Below are 18,478 nucleotides of genomic sequence, written 5' to 3'. Positions count from 1 at the left end.
TAGTCAAATAGGTATTGTTTTCAGTCAGTAAGAGTGTAGTAAAAGAATTAATATTCTACTCAACCTCCAGGTTCGTGAGCAAAATAAATGATTGTCATTGTTTTAGGCCACTGTTTTGGGGTGGTTTCTTATGCAGTGATAAACAATCATAATACCTATACTTATGAAAACAGTAAGGTATATTTATACATGTTAACTGCTTTGAACAATCACTTAAAGAATGAGGAACTCTATTACCTGCCATCATTGGGAGAGGAGCTGGTATCACTGTCTGGACAGTAGCTTTTGGTACCTAACAACAATCCTACATCAGGAGTTTACCCTAAGGAAATCAAAGATGTGGGCAAAGATTTATCTACCAACATGATGTCATAAGACTGTTGATAACCAAACCCTAGAAGAAAGCTAAGAGCCTCCGAATTGGGACTGGTTTAAATAAAAACAGCTCATCGTCTGAAGGAATGCGCTATGAAGCCACTAAGAATGACAAGAGGTCTCAACCAGAGTTCATGAATGGGCTTCAGGAGTGCTACATTCAAAATATATCTGTGCGTTTTTCCTGGGAGATGATGCATAAGCTTAATCAAATTCTCTGATGTAGAAGAGTAGTTAGTGACATGGCAAAATATTTCGGATACTTTTTTAAGACAAAAGAGCAGATTAGGTGTGTGTACATGCAGAGGTGGCTTTTATTTCCTTCAAGAAGTTCATTGTTTTCAAACATTTGCTCAATGAACATATATTTTTATATTCAGAACATGTTTAAAAAATTGAGAGTCTAAGAACTTCAAATTCTTTAATGGTTCATTACTAAAGCCAGTCAAGTTTTCAATGGGGAAAAAGGGAAAAAAATTGCAAAATTCCTCTACTTTTAATATAATGGTTTAATCAATCTTCTAAAACTGATTTCAAAGAAATTCTAAACAAATAAACAAAAAAACAAAAAACCCTCAGCACGGTCAGAGGAAGGTAGATTAAAATTCCTGACTGGTTCTAAATAGCACATCAAAGTGCAATTACATGCAACAGTTTCTCCCTCTAATGGAGGGAATTAGAACACAGTGTTCAATTTTTGTGAAAAAGTGTACCCTCCTCCTACAAAGTATTCAGAATTCATGTCCCTTACATGGAAATATGGAACCAAAAAAGTTAGAAAGTAAAATTGCTTGATATTCTATTACTTAAGTAAGACTAATGATAAGGCTTTGGAATAATTTTCCTTCCTGCCATCTGCTCTCCATTCCACCCTTCTGTACACCAGCTAGGGTGATTTTTCTGGGACAAAGCTCCCATCATATTGGATATCAAATTTTATGTTCAACTTTTCTCCATTTAACATTGAAATCAAGCATTTCTCATATAATCAGGGGATTCATAACCTTGATTTTTTTGTGTGGGCTACAAAATATTCCACTGAGTGGGTTTACTGGTTAACCATTTTACACATTTAAATTCTTTCCAACTTTTCAGTATTATCAGACAAAATAACCGTTTTTATGCATGAAGGCTTTTTTCCATATTGAGAATAATATTCTTACAATAAATCCATAAAAATGAGTTTGAGATCAAAGCAAATGAACATTTTTAAGGCTCTGAGGTACCTATCTCCAGACTTCTTTCCAAAAGATTTCTGAGATTTTACACTGCCATCAGCGATGTATCACTTGGTATATAACCTCTACTATAACTGTTGGCTTACTTCCTCACTTAGAGTGCAAGTTATTTGAAGATAGGGGGTGTATTTTATTAAGTGTTTATCCCCAGCACCTGTGCCTAGCACAACGTAGACGGTCAATAAATAATTGCTTAATAAGGAAAATCCCTGCCACACACGTACATATAAGATGTACGAGTGTGAAAGACAGACTGTGTGTTTTTCTCTAACTGGATAGATGAAAACTTGTCATCTTCTTTAGTGTGCAATTTTTTTGCTTATAATTAGTCATTAAATTTCTCTTTTAGATTATATTGTAAATATTCAGATTCTCTGAGGCAAATGGGCCTGGCACTACCCATTAGCTACATAACCTTGGACAAGTTCTATAACTCTAGGCCTCAACTTCCTCATCTATAAAATGGAGATAAGCTCCCATATTACAGAGCTCTTGTGAGAATTACATGAGTTAAAACACATATAAAATTAGAAGAGTGCTTGGTACATAGAATATGTGCAATTAATGCTGAATGAATGAACATGCGAATGCAAACAGTAGTGAAGGGCTTAAAATGAAACGGTCTCATCCCACTCCCACATCCAGCACTCAAGAAGCGACCGATTCTCTACGCAGTTTTTAATTGTAAAATACGATATGTATACTGAGAAGTGCACAGAACAAAACTGTGAATGTGACAAATAAAAAGAGAATACTTACATAAGCACTACTCGAATCTGAAAGTATTGATACTTGTCAGCATCGCAAAAACCCCCCATATCCTTTTCTCATCACAAGCTCCTTCCCTCTTCCCGGTTAAACACCAACCTCACTTCTTGACAGTCATTTCCTTTAACCTGCATGCATCCCTAACAAAAGAGCTTAGTTGTGTCAACATCTAACTTTATGTACAGGATCATAGTATATGAAGTCTTTTCTATCTTATTTCTTTCTCTCAACATTGGTTTAAAAAATTCATCCACATTGCTGCCTGTAGCTCTAGTTCATTCAATTTTATTGCTGGATAGTTTTCCCACTGTACAAATACACATCATTTATTTTTGACTGTTAATGGACATTTGGTTTGTTTTCAGTTTGTGCTAATGCAAATCATGGACAGGAATCCTGCTGTGCCCGTTATTCTGGTGCATTTACACAGGGCGGGGGTGAGGGCTGCTGGCTCACAGGCTATTTATATACCTTCAGTTGATGGAGAGGGCTAAATGCTTTCCAAAGTAGTTGTGTCGATTTATACTCCAGTATAAACAGGGTAGATGATTCCCATAGTACTTCAGGCCTACAATACCTGATACTACCAGACTTTTTATTTATGTATTTGTCAATCTGATTGACATGTAGTTTCCTTGGTTTTGACTCACTTTTCACTTATTACTTAATGAAGTTGTACACTTTTCTCTGTTTACTGGCTGTATGGATTTCCTTTTTTATGAGGTTTACGTCAAATATTGTTATTTTTTATTATTTTATTATTATTATTTACTTTTGGCTGTATTGGGTCTTCGTTGCTGCGTGCAGGTTTTCTCTAGTTGCGGCGAGTGGGGGCTACTCTTCATTGCGGTGGCTTCTCTTGTTATGAAGCACAGGATCTAGGTGCGCAGGCTTCAGTAGTTGTGGCTCACGGGCTCTAGAGCACAGGCTCCGTAGTTCTGGTGCATGGGCTTCGCTGCTCCGTGGCATGTGGGATCTTCCCAGACCAGGGCTCGAACCCATGTCCCCTGCCTTGGCAGGCAGTTTCTTAACCACTGCGCCACCTGGGAGATCCAACTATTGTCATTTTGAATTCTTCTGCATTTCCAAGTAATACTCTCACATGACTATTTTCTCACTAAATTGGAGGCATTATCTGTTCACTTTCTGAATTACTAACAAGTAAGGGTTTAGTTCCTCTACATTCTTTCCTATGTCCACACTGCTCAGTAAAGTTATGTCATCATGAGTTATTCCACTGCTCATGATCTCTTTGACATGTAGTGATATACTTAAAAACCTACATTGTTGATCAACTAGAAACTCTCTCAACGTCACGTTTTGTAAAATAAGGTCATTCATACCATCTTCCCTTTTTTCTACCTCCTGTCTACCTTCCAAACCTAGCTCTTACATTGTCAAAGTTGAAATTTATATTCTATTCTATGTGCAGTTAATTCTTCTGTTATTTGAGAGTCAGTACGGAGTAAGGTTTAAGAGAACAGGCAGAGAGCCTAAACTCAAAGCCTCGATCCAACCTTAAATTAGGTACAGCCTGGGCAAGTTCCTTCCCTGTCTTAGCTTCCTGTTCTCAAAAGTAGGAATGATATTAGCACCAACCTCATAAGGCTATTCAGAGGATTAAATGAGTTAATATATGCAAAAACACTTAGAGCCTAATATATACTAAGTACATACCAGTACACAATACATTTCAGTACATACCAAGTTAATACTAACACATACTAAGTATAGTTTACTTTAGTTATTTGTGATTACATGCACGTTGACAATAAAAGCTGCAAACCAAGACAGTATTGCCATTATTACAATGAAATTAATATTGCCCACTGCAGATGTACTGTGTCTCTGTGTATAGACTACACCTCGTTCCATACTGTGCCAGTGTCACTGCCCTTGTGCAGGGTGACCACATACCCCAAGCCGCCTTGGGCTGTTCCAGTTTATACCTGTTGTCCTGATGTTACAGCATTAGAGTGCCTCCTTACACTGTTGAAGTGTAAGGAGTTTGGACAAGTTCCGGTTTGGACAACAAATTAGATAGGTGGTCATTACCCCTGTGTGTCACTGAAAAGGGGGACATCTATAGTGTCAAGCTGAAGTGGATTCTTCCCTTCCTCACCAATAGTAGGTTAAAAATCAACCATAGTCTAGTGTGCTTCAGGTTTATGTCCGTAGAGCCTTTTCTCCTCTGGAGTTCAAGTTCCTTCTCCTCTTCCTCTCCCTCCTCCCTTCCAACAGTGCCTAACACCTAGTAAGTACGATATGCCTCAAGGTGTTTCGAAGCTCTCAATCACACAATCAATAGAAGCCTCTCCATTCTAGACTAGCTGCAATCTGCACTGAATCCCCTATTACCTTCTTTCTTGGTTTATTGCCTCATTTTGCTGGATTATTTCTATAAATAGCTTAAGGTGTAGCACAGGAAGTCAATTTTTCAAATTTCTTTGGGTACAAAATATCTTCTTCAGCCTCCACGTATGACTGATAGTTTGGCTGGATACAAACCCCTAGGGTGAAAATTATGTGCCTGAAAAACTTTGGAGGTATCTTTCTAATGCCTTCCAGGATCCATGGTGCTCATGACAAGTATGATAAAGTCAGATTTTAACCTTTTTTTTTAGGTGACCAGTATTTTTCTCTCTGGAATGGATGTATCCTCTCAGTATTTTATTCTATTTTAATTTATTTTTTCAGTATTTGAAAGTTTCACAAGGAAGGGTGCCTAGGTATGAGTCTATTCTTGCTCATCTTGCATAACTATTTTCAATCTGAGGCCTGATGTCTACTTTCAGCTGTGGGGAATTTTGTTGCCCTTTGACAGCTTCCCTCCATTTTTTTTCTGGGTCTGGAGTTTCTAATAGTAACATGTGGGATCTCCCAGATGCAGCCTCTCTAACATATTTCTATCACATTTTCCATTGTGTCTTTCTTTTTTATATACTGAGAAATTTTTTAAATTCCTACTGAATTTATTTCAGCAACCATATTTTCATTTCCAGGAGAACTCTTTTGCTTTCTGACCATTCTCCTTTTCATTAATACCCTAGTCTTATTTTATAGTTGCTAGCTCTTTTTAAACCTCTCTCAGGATACTAATTAGGGTTTTTTCTTAAATTATTCTGTTCCCTAAATTGTCCCTGGTCCTACTAGGATATGCTTTCACTCTTTTTCCCCCTCTCTCATGTTGTAAGCTTTACTCAACTAACAGGCAAATGACAGTTATTTTCTATTTAAGAATGAGCGCAGAAAGCTCCCTGAAGTCAACGATTGATAGGCTTCTTATGCAGGAAGAAGCGGGCAGTAACTGTAATAGGATCTCCCCCAAACACAATTTTCTAGCGTGTAAAAACTCACACTAGCTGCCCCAGTTCTCGCCAGTTTCACTGTTTTCAAAATGAAATCATCTCATTTCAGGAGGGTGAGGGCGGGGCTGGGAGTCCACTCCTCGAAACACAACCCTTCAATGAGCTCCCCTATTTCAGTCACACTTTTAACTAACTCCACACTCTCTCCTACATGCGCATCAAAGCACGGAGCTACTTCTGCAGGTGGGGTCAGAATCCTCCTCAGTTGCACGTGGTCCCTGTGCATATTCTAGGTGATGCTTTTCCTCTGTTCTACTGCTTCAGTTTCACACTCTTCCACCTGTCTTCTCTCTTTCAAAACTATGTTGAAATCTCTTGATTGTTGTGGGCATATATACTTAAACACTTTGATACCATCATTGTAGTGTCTTGTCAAAACAGAGAAGAGCTAAAAGGGTTCTCAGTGTATTCTGAATCTGCTATTCTGTGGTCCCAGTGTTTAAACTTCTTGGACTTCCCCACTGTCTATTACTGCTTTTACAAATACAATCTCGTGGTCTATTCGTGAAGGAAATGAATACACCACAACTAAAAGGACAAGGAATGCGGGTTAGATGCTCTAGGGTCTTGTCATACTCTGCCATTTACTAATAAACCACTTACGTTCTACAAATTGTAGGTGCTCATTTATAAAACGAAAGGGAGTAACTCTACATGAACTATAGATTTCTCCTACTCTAACATTTCATAATTTTCTAAGTTCTTTTCTTAAAATTTCTCTATATTATCATTAATTTTAATTAAAAAATAAAAAACTAACTCTTTTCAAAATCAAAGAGTAATTCCCGTAGTCCTACAATAATGGGATAATTAGTTCTGAAACCTGTCAAGTGTCATGTTTCATATGAAGAGAAAATCATATTAAATAATTTTAAAAAATTAAACGTGGACTTTGTAGCACAAAGACAAGGTCCCCCCGAAATGGTGTTCCTTTATTTACTAGAAATGTTCAGCTCTGCATTAAGGTTGAAATAAAATAAATATATTAACTTTGAGGTGCAAAAATTTCTTATAAAAATCAATTTTTCTTTTCTGTCCATACAAACAAAAGTATGGAATGACATTAGAGGTCAGGTTTATTTGGTAATAGAACGTAGCTTCTTGATATTTTTGATTTTAGGAAAGGAGAATATCAACATCAAAACTTTTTTCAACTTTATTTTTATTTAAAATGAGGCCATATTTTCCTCTTATAAAAAGAGAGTTCAACTAGAACTGTCCATTTTCTCATCTGTAAAACAAGAGCAGTGAATCAGCTGACTGTATTCATTCAGAACTCAATTTCCTTATCTTATGATCACTAAGGTTCACCCTAAATCTAATATACTAAGGTTCTAAGGAAAGGAAAATATATTACTAACGACATGTTTTGATTTTCGTTTCTTAGAGTTCAAATGTCCACCATTCACCTTGGTCTAAGCTTAAGGAACCATTCAAGGGGATACAATGCAGGTGGGAGGAGAAAACAGAACCCTCACACAAGCTGTGCTGTGTTGCAATCAGCCTTCCGTTTGAAAAATAATCTTCTCTATAGCTTTAAAGTGATAACTTTGTACCTGCAATGCTTCTTGTTTCAAACGGATTTTCTCTGGCTCCTCCTGAACACGTTCTGAGGAATCGTCGACCTCTTCGATTTCTGAGGAGGAAGGACTCTCTACTGTCACAGTCACAGGAAATTCTGATGGACCTGAGTGTCACAAGAAGAAGATAGGAAACCACAGAGTTGTTACACTAAAGTGCAAAGAAAGAAGACAAGATTGTATAAAAGACAACACAAGCCAGATACCAAATATCCAAATATTAAAGGGCATTTAACAAAAGTGATCTGAGGTATCATTATTTATAAATGTCTCTCACTGCTCTTTAGTGTAAAACAGGCAATGACTAAGTAAAAGTACAGGAACTTATTTTTGCTATGTTACTGTACAGACCTCTGTTGTACGTGGTTAGGATTAGTAATGGGAATTGCCCATACTATTTTATTAAGTTTCTTCCACAGAAGCCAAGTGAAGATCCAAGGTAAACATTTCTTCTCAGATCAACTTTATACTGCAAATGAAAAATTTATTCTTCACCATCAGACAAAAACCGTCTGGAAGAAAATGTAGTTTTTCAGAGGAAAATACATCAGTAAAGGGACTGATGAATAATCAGAAAGTCAACATATCTAAGCTGTGAATAATAGACATTAGAATTTTAAAAGATAAATCACATACACACACACAACTAAAACTGACCCATCAAAAACTTCATCTTCTCACCACCCTTAAGCCAAAACTAGGGCAACAATTCTCCCAGCAAGCTTCACTGCCACTGCAGTGTTGTTCAAGAGGACATTTCCAAACATTTAAAACTGACCTGGCCACAACCCCATAAAAGTCTACAGATCATAAAGAGCTGTGCTGGGATTATATAACCACGCAGAGGACAAGTCACTAGGACATCATGTTGACAACAAGCAGCAAACCCTGCAGCCTAGGAAAACCCTAACAGGAGAACGAGGTGCACACCCCTCTCTCCGGGAACGCAAGGCCAGGACTGACACCCAAGATGCTCTTCTCTCAACCTCAGCAGTGGTGCCTTTCACAGAGCAACTAGGCAGTCTCCCAAGACCACTGGGAAGGAGAATCTGATACTGACAGTATTCACTTGCCACGAGGCCATAAGCGAGGGAACGTGTGTGGCCTTGGTGAGAGAGCAGAGGTTTGGGAGGTGTTGCTTTATATTGGCTTTCAGATCAGGAATTTGTACATATAGCCCTCAAACAACGTTTCTTGAAAACATGCGAATATTCTTGAGTATGACAGCTCCATGTGAGGGGTCAGAAATGGCAGTCAAGTTCGTTTCACTGGGTAACAGCTGATTTGCGGACTGGAAAACAGGCTTCCTTGTTTACAGACATAGCCACAAGGCTGCCCGTTGTGTGCCAAATCCACACAACTACACAGTTGCATTGGGAGAGCGACCAAACATGTTTTACATGGATTTATTTCAGAGAGGGAAATGCTTCTTGTAAGGCTCTGTCAGTTTAAAAAGCAAGAAGAATGACCATCCACCTTTCCCAATTCAAGCCCTATATATCATAAATATGATAGCTACACACCACCAACTGATTACATACATCACCAGCTTTGATGAATGGAAAGCCCCTAAAAAGATAGCAACAAAACGAAGTTAGATCTTCATGTAAATACATCACCAGTTAAACCCAGTTAATACAACTATTTAGTAGTATGAACAGTATCCATACAGAATTGTGTATAAAAATAAATAAGCTCAAAACAAGGACCTGGAGGGCTCTGCTACGGAGAAAACACAACAGAATTCAGCCTACTGGCTTGGTAATCACTCTCTGAACTGCTGAGAGGCCCCTTCAGCTCCTATGTTCAGGATGGTTGAGATTTCAGTCTCTCTTCTTTAAATGGTGATATTAATCGTTCTCTAATTTACCCCCCTGTGTGACGAGGATGGACCTGCGATTAAGTGTCTCAGGAAGAAGACAGGAAACCACAGAGCTGTGAAACTCAAGTGCAAACACTGGCGATTCAGCACTATAGTTTATGCAACAGCAATTCACATTACCATTTGCAAAAAAGTAGTCGGTTGTCCAGTGGGGAGTAGAAACATCCATTTAACATGAGCAACTGAACAGATATTTTACACAGTAACTACTTCAAGTACTATTTAAAATCAATTCTCTTTGTTTTCTTAAGCAATTGTTAATCCCCAATTTCCTGATTACTACCAAGTAAGTCACCTGAAGATCATCTAGAGCCATCTATTTCACTTAGCAAGCCTAAAGCTATAATTCAACCATTTTATTTACTGTTCTGGGACAAAAATTACTATGAACAGCTATCCCCTGGATAAGAAATCAGGTAATGCTAGTTTGACTCACTAAATCTGATTTACTGAGTTAATAAGCCAGTTCCTTTAGAATAGCTCTAATGCATATTTTTCATCCATTCTGCATTAAACTATTTCCCATGCCTAAAATGTCTTTTTTCCCATTCGTACGTATCCAAATTCCTACTTCTGTGCTGTAGGGCTTCGCTCAACTACACCTGCCTTTAATCAAACTTTTCTCACATGCACAATTGGTGATCATTTTAGTCTCCTCAAGACTCCCACGGAGTTACCTCTGTTGTGACACTTGAGAAACAACTTGAAACTCCCAATTACTTTTAATTTTTCTTCCTTAGAGGGCTCATTAGGCAGAAGCCAAGCCATGTGTGAGTTACCTTTTTTCCTCTACACAAAGCACCAGAGACCACCCACATAATACAAGTTCCAAAATAAAGAACTCTAAATGACTGAAAAAGACAGGGAATGCAAACAGCTTACCTGTTGCTTTTTGCACTTTCTGCAGGACACAATGGCCGGAAACCAGACACTCCAGGTGGTAGCGCTTCAGGAGGGTAGCATTCTTTACCAGCAGAGTGTTTCCTTCCATTACTTACAGGCTTCTTTGCGGCCAAGACTACGTTTGACAAAGCATGAAAACAAGGAATCAAGATGCACCAAAGGTCTACAGAGCAACTGTCACACGTGCACACGTCGAAAGGAATCAAAAAGGCACTTGACAATGATGCCAAGCCCATTAAAAAGAGGATCGGTTTTGTACAAAGGTTTTACATAAGCCAGCATTTTTTTTTTTTTTTTTTTTTTTTTGCGGTACGCGGGCTTCTCACTGTTGTGGCCTCTCCCGTTGCGGAGCACAGGCTCCGGACGCGCAGGCTCAGCGGCCATGGCTCACGGGCCCAGCCGCTCCGCGGCATGTGGGATCTTCCCAGACCAGGGCACGAACCCGTGTCCCCTGCATCAGCAGGCGGACTCTCAACCACTGCGCCACCAGGGAAGCCCTAAGCCAGCATTTTTAAAAAATATAAGTTCTCTACAGTAACAAGTTATTTTAACTAAAACAAAAGTATTGACATGTGCAGAAATGCAAAAATAAAGTTTAAAAAAAGATCCCAAAGTATGATACATTTTATGTATCATGCAGAAACACTCAAGTTTCCTGAATCGTAGAACACCTTTGGCATTTCTGAATCTCAAGGACACAGAAACACAGATATACCCATGACTTCTGCCAAACAGAATCTTCAGAAGTAGACCAAAAGTTAAATTTAAGATGAATTTTTCTATGTAAAAACAATACAAGTTATAAGGCTGCAAGTTGCTGGGGGGTAGGTGAGTCAATTTTACCTTCCTATAAGCCTGTCAAACTTCACTGCTCCTTTGATTTCATATAGAAAACACAAAAAAACCAAATAAAACCCACTGGATGAAAGAGTGAAATGTGGAGACTTACCCTATATTTCAGTAGTAAAGAGGCAAGTATCTTTATATGAAACATTTGGTTGCAGAAACTAGACCTATGTGTTAATATTTTACTTAGAACAAGCCATATATTAAAATTCACATTTAAATATTTAATTTGAATTTACTGAAAACAAACATCATAGGTTAAAATGGTTATATTTATCCTTCAAAGCTACTATATTTTATTTTATTTATTTATTTTAATAGATCTTGATTGGAGTATAATTGCTTCACAATTCTGTGTTAGTTTCTGTTACACAACAAAGCGAATCAGCCATATATGCATACACATGTCCCCATATCCCACCCTCTTGAGCCTCCCTCCCACCCTCCCTATCCCACCCCTCTAGGTCATCGCAAAGCACCAAGCTGATCTCCCTGTGCTATGCTGCTGCTTTCTACTATATTTTAGCAGCATTAGGATGCAGGGTAAAATGGAGTGTATGTGGTAATATAGGACAAATATTTCATAGAGTGTAGCTTATTGATAATCACCACACGATCCTGTGTGATTTACATGCCTCTTAAAAATATATAGGAGCTCAGTTCATTTTGTGCTATTTTATTGTGTTTTTTAACTTCATTGCCATCAAAAAAAATGTTTGTATGCATACGGTTTGTATGTGTATACCCTTCCTTTACTTTCAGAAACTAATGCAAATACATTTGTATTAAAATTTTTTTAAATTACACTTTTCTTGTTAGGAGATTAAAAAATTTCTAATAAAAGTTCCCATCTTTTATTAGGCATACATAAGTACAATACAAATGTGACACAATTCACACCATTATTTCACTCCTATACTCACCTGGATCTAGGTATATACCCAGATACTGATTTGGCTTACCTCTATGTCTCCAAATAACTGAGGCAAATACAAAAAAAAGCCCAAGAAATAAAATTACTCTTAAAAGAGCTCAATGAGCTTGTATACTTCAGTTACATTTCCACTTTGTTTAATCATGCTAACTAAAAAAAAATGTTTAACTGTTCTCATTCCATGATGCTCTATTATTCTGTACTAATTTTACAGAATTCCTAATATGTTTTACATATACACGTTTTATTTATATATCTTTCCATTTCTAATATCATAGCAAAAGTCAATGTAGCTATTTTAAGAATGCTTTACATAGGATATACATTTTTAATAATAATATCTAATTAGTGTGATATCACAAATCTTAACTTCTTTGAATGTACTATTTGATGATTAAAATATCACTTTCTTGAAATAACAATTGGCAGACGATCATAAGTTTTTTGACTTCATAAACACTCTTAACAACTTATTTAATACACTATTGTCCAAGCAAGTTAATAGAGAATCAAAAACATACAACTTGAAGTATAAAAAAAAAAGCTGTATTTATGAAGATGTTTACAATAGTTTATTTGAGGTTATTTCCAATTTTTCACCAATTTAAGAAATTGACCTACTCAATGAAACCTTGTGAATGCAATGTTAAAAAGTATAACTATGAATCACAGAATTTAAATTTAGTATGAAAAGAATGGCAAATTATATTGAAGCTATGTGGAATTATGTTTATAGACAGCAGGAAGAGAAAATTAAAATGTAAATATTGCTTGATAGGATAATGGGATTAGAGGTGGTCTTTTAAATTTTTCATTTTTATGCTAATACAATACCTTTATACAACTCAAAAATCTTCAAACAACACATTTTTTTAAAATTGTGGTAGACTACACAAAACAGAAAATTTATAATTTTAACCATTTTAAAGTGGACCGTTCTGTGATATGAAGTCAACAAATTTTTAAAACTTTCAGAGGGCACCTGAATAAAAGATGTGCTGTCCACTGGTGATTTTAATGTATCTGGTATATAACTAAAGTCACCACAAAACTCTTTCTGGGAAATTGGCAGATCATAAAAATAAAAAATTTATTTTGCTTTTTATTAAACCTTATTGTTTTGCTGTTTCAAAATTCAAATTTACTCACAAGAAACAGTTTCATATTAGATTTGGTTTCACAAATGCTGCTCCTGCTATTCATTCTTATCACCAAAAAAAAAAGACTATTTGTGACTAACGACAATATGTTACAGAAAATAAAAAGTTAAAAGGTTTTCAATCTGCATATCTGGGAACCTAAATTAAAGCATCACACAACATTTTCAAAAACAGAAAAGCCATTTGATTTGACTAAAATCTTAGTTTTAAGATGGCAGAAAGTACCTTGATAATTTTCTTTTAAGAAAGAAAGAAAACCAAGCCATTAAAGAGAAATTCTTCCGAGAGAACTGAAACATGTTATATAACTCTGACTTGGCACTCCTTCCATCTGGAGAACTTTTTTGGTAACTGTTTTCATCACAGAATGATCTAAAGTAAAATGAATTGAAATTAGAGTAATTATTTTCCAGTGAGTGGCTATTTCCATTTAAAACCAAAAGCCAACTAATTATTGCTTTTCCCATACATTTAAATATGAAATCTACATTATATAATTATACACTTATTTCCCCTTGTGTATTCTAATTTCTTCCTCAGAAACCTAAGATGCCATCTTGCAGACTGCCCACAGTGGCTACTATTTTGGCAGCAGCAAAGGTCAACTTGAAACATTTTGCATCTAAAGTGGCTTTGGATACCTTTGGATACAAAGTACAGTCTGAGCACCGTCCAGACGCTTAGATACCTAAAGAGCATCTAAGATATCAAACCAGGGCATCCAAGATAACAAACCAAGTCCTGATATTCCCTCAAAAGCTGCTCCTCCCATCAGCCCCCTTCTTCTAAGGGATACTACCCAGTTGCACACATAATCATCAACGACTTGTCTCCTTGTTACTATTTCTTTCATACCTCACATCTATCTGCAGGTCTTGATAGCTACACCCTCAAAACACAACCTGAATTCAACCACTTTTCACTTGCTGCAAACTTCCAACCTAACCTAGGCCATAAACATCTCTTATTTGGAGCACTGTGATAGTCTCCTAACTGGTCACCCTGTTCCTCTTTTTTTTTTTTTTTTTTTTTTTTTTTGAGGTACACGGGCCTCTCACTGTTGTGGTCTCTCCCGTTGCGGAGCACAGGCTCCGGAAGCGCAGGCTCAGCGGCCATGGCTCACGGGCCTAGCCGTTCCGCGGCACGTGGGATCTTCCCGGACCGGGGCACGAACCCGCGTCCCATGCATCGGCAGGCGGATTCTCAACCACTGCGCCACCAGGAAAGCCCCCTGTTCCTCTTCTTTATCCTCCCAAGTCCCTTCTCTATACCAGGTCACCTTATTCAGATACGATTTGCATCATGCCTTTTTCCAGTTCAAACCCCTCTACTCATTTAGAATAATCCACATCTTTACTCTGGCCTTCAAGACTTTACAAGAGCAGACCCCTGGCTAGCTCCTTGACCTCATGTCATACCACACTCTTCTTCACTCGGTACTCTGCCCAGATTGGTCTCCTTGCTTTTCCTTAAATACTCCACCCACCTACATGCCTACATACTCATTGCCTCCTTGTCCTGGAATGTGCTTACTCCACATCTTCCATGGCTTGCTCCTCTCTTCATTCAGGTCTCCGTTCAAATGCCACTTCTCCAGTGAAGCTGTCCCCTAACAAATCTATCCAATGGAGTCCTACCTGCTCTCCCTCACTCTCCTTACATTAAGATAGTTTTGCACTTCCTACTCTCTAAAATTATATGACTTATCTATTTACTCATTTCTATCTGATCTCCTTCACTAGAATGTAAGCTCCATGAGGGCAAGACTTTTGTCTGTCTGGTTCACTGCTTTATCCCTAGTCCCTAAACCCGTCTCTGGCACACAGAAGATGATTACAAAATTACTTGTGAATCTGACAAATGAATAAAGTACTCCTGGCAAGAATTCAGAGGTTGCACAGGAAAGAAAGAATGCTCTTGGTGGAAGCAGGCTTAGTTATCTAGGTTCACCTCTATTCAGAGTAGAGATAAGAAAAATTGACAAGTATAATTCACTTTAATTAGTACCTTAGCTGCTAAAAACATAAGGGAAGTGCAACACTAGAAAAGTACAGTTGAAGCTTGAACAACATGGGTTTGAACCTCACGGGTCCACTGACACACGCATAGTTTTCAATACATATGTACTATCGTCCTACATGATCCAAGGTTGGTTGAATCCACACATGTGGAACCACTGACTATAAACTTATACCCAGATCTTCAACTGCGTAGGGGTCGACACCCCTAAGCCCACGTTGTTCAAGGGCCCACTGTATATGATGAGGAAAGTTAAACACATTAAGTTTTAAAAAACTGTCAATACCTGAACAAATTTTTTGTTTTGCTATGTGTTTATCAATTTAAAAAAAGTGACCACATACCAACAAGCAGATTTTTTCTTATATCCAGAACGAGCAGAGTTCTGTTGGTTTCAAGGGCCTTTAGGAAAGCCTTTGCTCCTTCACTGGTGAGGCCGCACTGCTGCAGGTCAAGTGCTTTTCGATGAAAGACAAAAGGTCACTTGCTAACTCTACAGATTTAACATATAGAAAACTCTCATTTTCTCACGTGTGGAAGAGTCCTGCACAAGACAAGTCATGGCAGGTTTGTAATTTTGGGTATGGAAAAAAACAGAAACATATACGCACACACATAATGCATAATCCAATTTAAAAACCTCTTCTTGGATGTGCAATGATAACCCTGGCTTTAGTAACAATAAATCAGACAACATATTTTACAATTACAGAACTGAAGAATAACTGTATATAACCTATGAGCAAAAAGCATCACAAAATGAATCTCAGTTCATAATTAGCAAGGGCGGCAGGGGCGTGTAAACCTCACAAGCAAAACCTGGTGGAGCTCAGAAATGCACTGCATTCTTCTGATCATGATCTTCAGCTCCAAATCACACTTGAAACTAGTTCAAAGGGGAAAACAAAATAGAAGAAATGTAATAACTGTTAGTTTTAGAGGAAAAAAAGACAAGTCTAAGAGGATACAAATAATAAAAACTTTCAACAATGTGTGAATACAGAATACATACTAAAAACCTATCATGAAAGTATGATGGTCAAGAACCCTCGCAGTAAAAGGTCAGACAAAAACCAGAAAAACGGATCATGAATTCTAGTAGTTCTGGGGCTGAACAACCTACTCATTTAAACCAAAGGGATCATCACTAAAGCCCAGGGATTAAAAAATATTACATGAAAGGAAACTATCATGAGTCTTTTGTTTAAGTGTTGTGTGGACCATCACATTAAAATAACTGGAGTCTTTCAACACCCCCATGACACACAGAAATAGCAAGTCAGACATACGGATCTGACAGGATATGATACAACCCTTACAAGCTCTCACTACAGAAGAATGGACACAGGGTATAATTAACCAAATAGCCAAATTAATACAAACAGCCAGTAAACCTCACCAGTCAATCAAATGAATACAAAATAAAACACAATGTGGTTATTCTCCTATCAGATGAAGCCAAGATTCTGTAAGAAAAGCCTTTAAATAATGTCTATACCCTTTGGATCCAACAACTCTCTTTCTAAGAATTTAACCAAAAGAAATAGTCAGAGATATAGGTAAGGATATATATCAGAGTACTATTTGTAACTGAAAAACTGGGCAAAGCTTATATACAAGAATGGATAAGCTATGTGCACTGTGGCATATTCATATAATGGAATACTGAACAATCACAAAAAATGATGCAGGAGATGCAAATTTACTGACTTGCTAAAATGCTCATACTAAATTAATTGAAAAAAGTTATAAAATTTGGAGTAATCCCACTTGCATAGAAAATGGAGAGGTACTCATTTTTTTAGTTTTACATTTTTTTACAAGTGCTACAGGCCAGTGTTTGTGAGAGGCAGGCTTCGCATCTACTGTTGGGGTGGACTACAAATTGGCATAGCCTTTCTGGGTGGTAATTTGGCCATGTGTATCAAATGTCTTAAAAATAGGTCACACTTAGTCATTCCACTTGTAGTACCTTATTTTACAGAAGTAATCCCGATGGACACAGAGATGTATATACAACGTATTCACATTGTTTCTGACAGGGAAAAGCAAACTGTCTAAATAGAATTGCAAAGAATCGATTAAGGGCCTCCCTGGTGGCGCAGTGGTTGAGAGTCCGCCTGCCGATGCAGGGGATACGGGTTCGTGCCCCGGTCTGGGAGGATCCCATATGCCGCGGAGCGGCTGGGCCCGTGAGCCATGGCCGCTGAGCCTGTGCGTCCGGAGCCTGTGCTCCGCAACGGGAGAGGCCACAACAGTGAGAGGCCCGCGTACAGCAAAAAAAAAAAAAAAAAAAAAAAGAATCAATTAAACTATGGGACATCAATACGACACAATACTACATGATACATCATTAAGTGAAAAAAGCAGGAATATGAAATAGCAGGTATACTACAATTCTATTTTTGTAATCCCTAAGTGTACATATATATTTGTAGAAAAAAAAAGACTGAAAGTATATACGTCAAAATGAACGGTGATTATATCTGGGTATTAAAATTATAGGTAATTGTTCTCTTGTTACTCTGTATTTTCTATAAAGGATATATGCAACTCTTAGAGAAAGTTTAAAAGCAAAATAAAAGCTATCAGTACAATGAGGCTTTAAAAAATCCTATCACAATAGTATCATGCCAAAAGCTAAGCATATTTCATATTAAAAATTCAGTATTTTCAATTTTAGAATTTCCCTCTAAGCCATAAATCCTCACTAAGAGATTCTGCCAAAGCACTTGCACCCAGGTCACCAATGAGCATGTTGCAGTTCAGAGTGATGCGCCTCAAACCAGTCATGCAGTCAAGATCACGTCTCCTGGAATGAAGACTCTCAGCCCAGGTTTCTTCATGCCTTCTGGTAGTCTGATACTTCAAAGATTTAATGGGATGAAATTAAGATGCTTGAATAAGGAAACAGGGTGTGCCTGAGTATGGCTTATTCTGTCAGAGATTTACACACACACACAGATCAAGCATATATGCCAGGAGCATCAACCTGAGAAATTCAACAGTCACTTCTGGTTTACGAGTCCAGTGACCCAGATTCTGCTCGGTCAGTGATTAGATTCTAGCCACTGCATTTCCTGTTTCTGAACACTTATGTAAAGTTGGACAACTCAATTACAGTCTATGAATTATTTTCCTTATCTTCTAAGTCAGGGAATTGGTTCTAAATCCTATCTTTGCTGAGGCCCTATATTTCATCATCCTGTCCTCCAATGGCCTCCAAACACCTCACTGGGCAAACCATAAGAAAACTTTTTAATATGCATCTTATTTATTAACAAATTATATACACAAAGTTCCATACATAGAATTTATGTACATGATAAACTACACAGATTTTTAAAAATAATACAAAGGTAAAAATGTTCTCATATTTTCTTTTCCTAACTCCTAAGGCATTAT

General features: G+C 37.5%; 1 pseudogene across 1 annotated transcript in view; it reads right to left on the bottom strand.

The window, feature by feature from the left end:
* Positions 1–18,478, bottom strand: part of LOC309797744 (centrosomal protein of 78 kDa-like) — a 30,575-nt pseudogene that overhangs the window by 6,481 nt on the left and 5,616 nt on the right. The window contains exons 4-9 of the transcript in view: positions 17,764–17,938; positions 15,418–15,531; positions 13,364–13,426; positions 10,296–10,327; positions 10,094–10,204; positions 7,306–7,436 (exon numbers count right to left, since the gene is read on the bottom strand). The product of the transcript in view is annotated as a centrosomal protein of 78 kDa-like (transcript). The remainder of the gene's footprint in view (positions 1–7,305; positions 7,437–10,093; positions 10,205–10,295; positions 10,328–13,363; positions 13,427–15,417; positions 15,532–17,763; positions 17,939–18,478) is intronic.

The sequence above is a fragment of the Mesoplodon mirus genome (genome assembly GCF_964341445.2).
Source record: "Mesoplodon mirus genome assembly, contig: HAP1_SCAFFOLD_935, whole genome shotgun sequence".
Taxonomy (NCBI): domain Eukaryota; kingdom Metazoa; phylum Chordata; class Mammalia; order Artiodactyla; family Ziphiidae; genus Mesoplodon; species Mesoplodon mirus.
The sequence above is the reverse complement of the archived record's forward strand: the minus strand, read 5'-3'. Positions and strand labels throughout refer to the sequence as shown.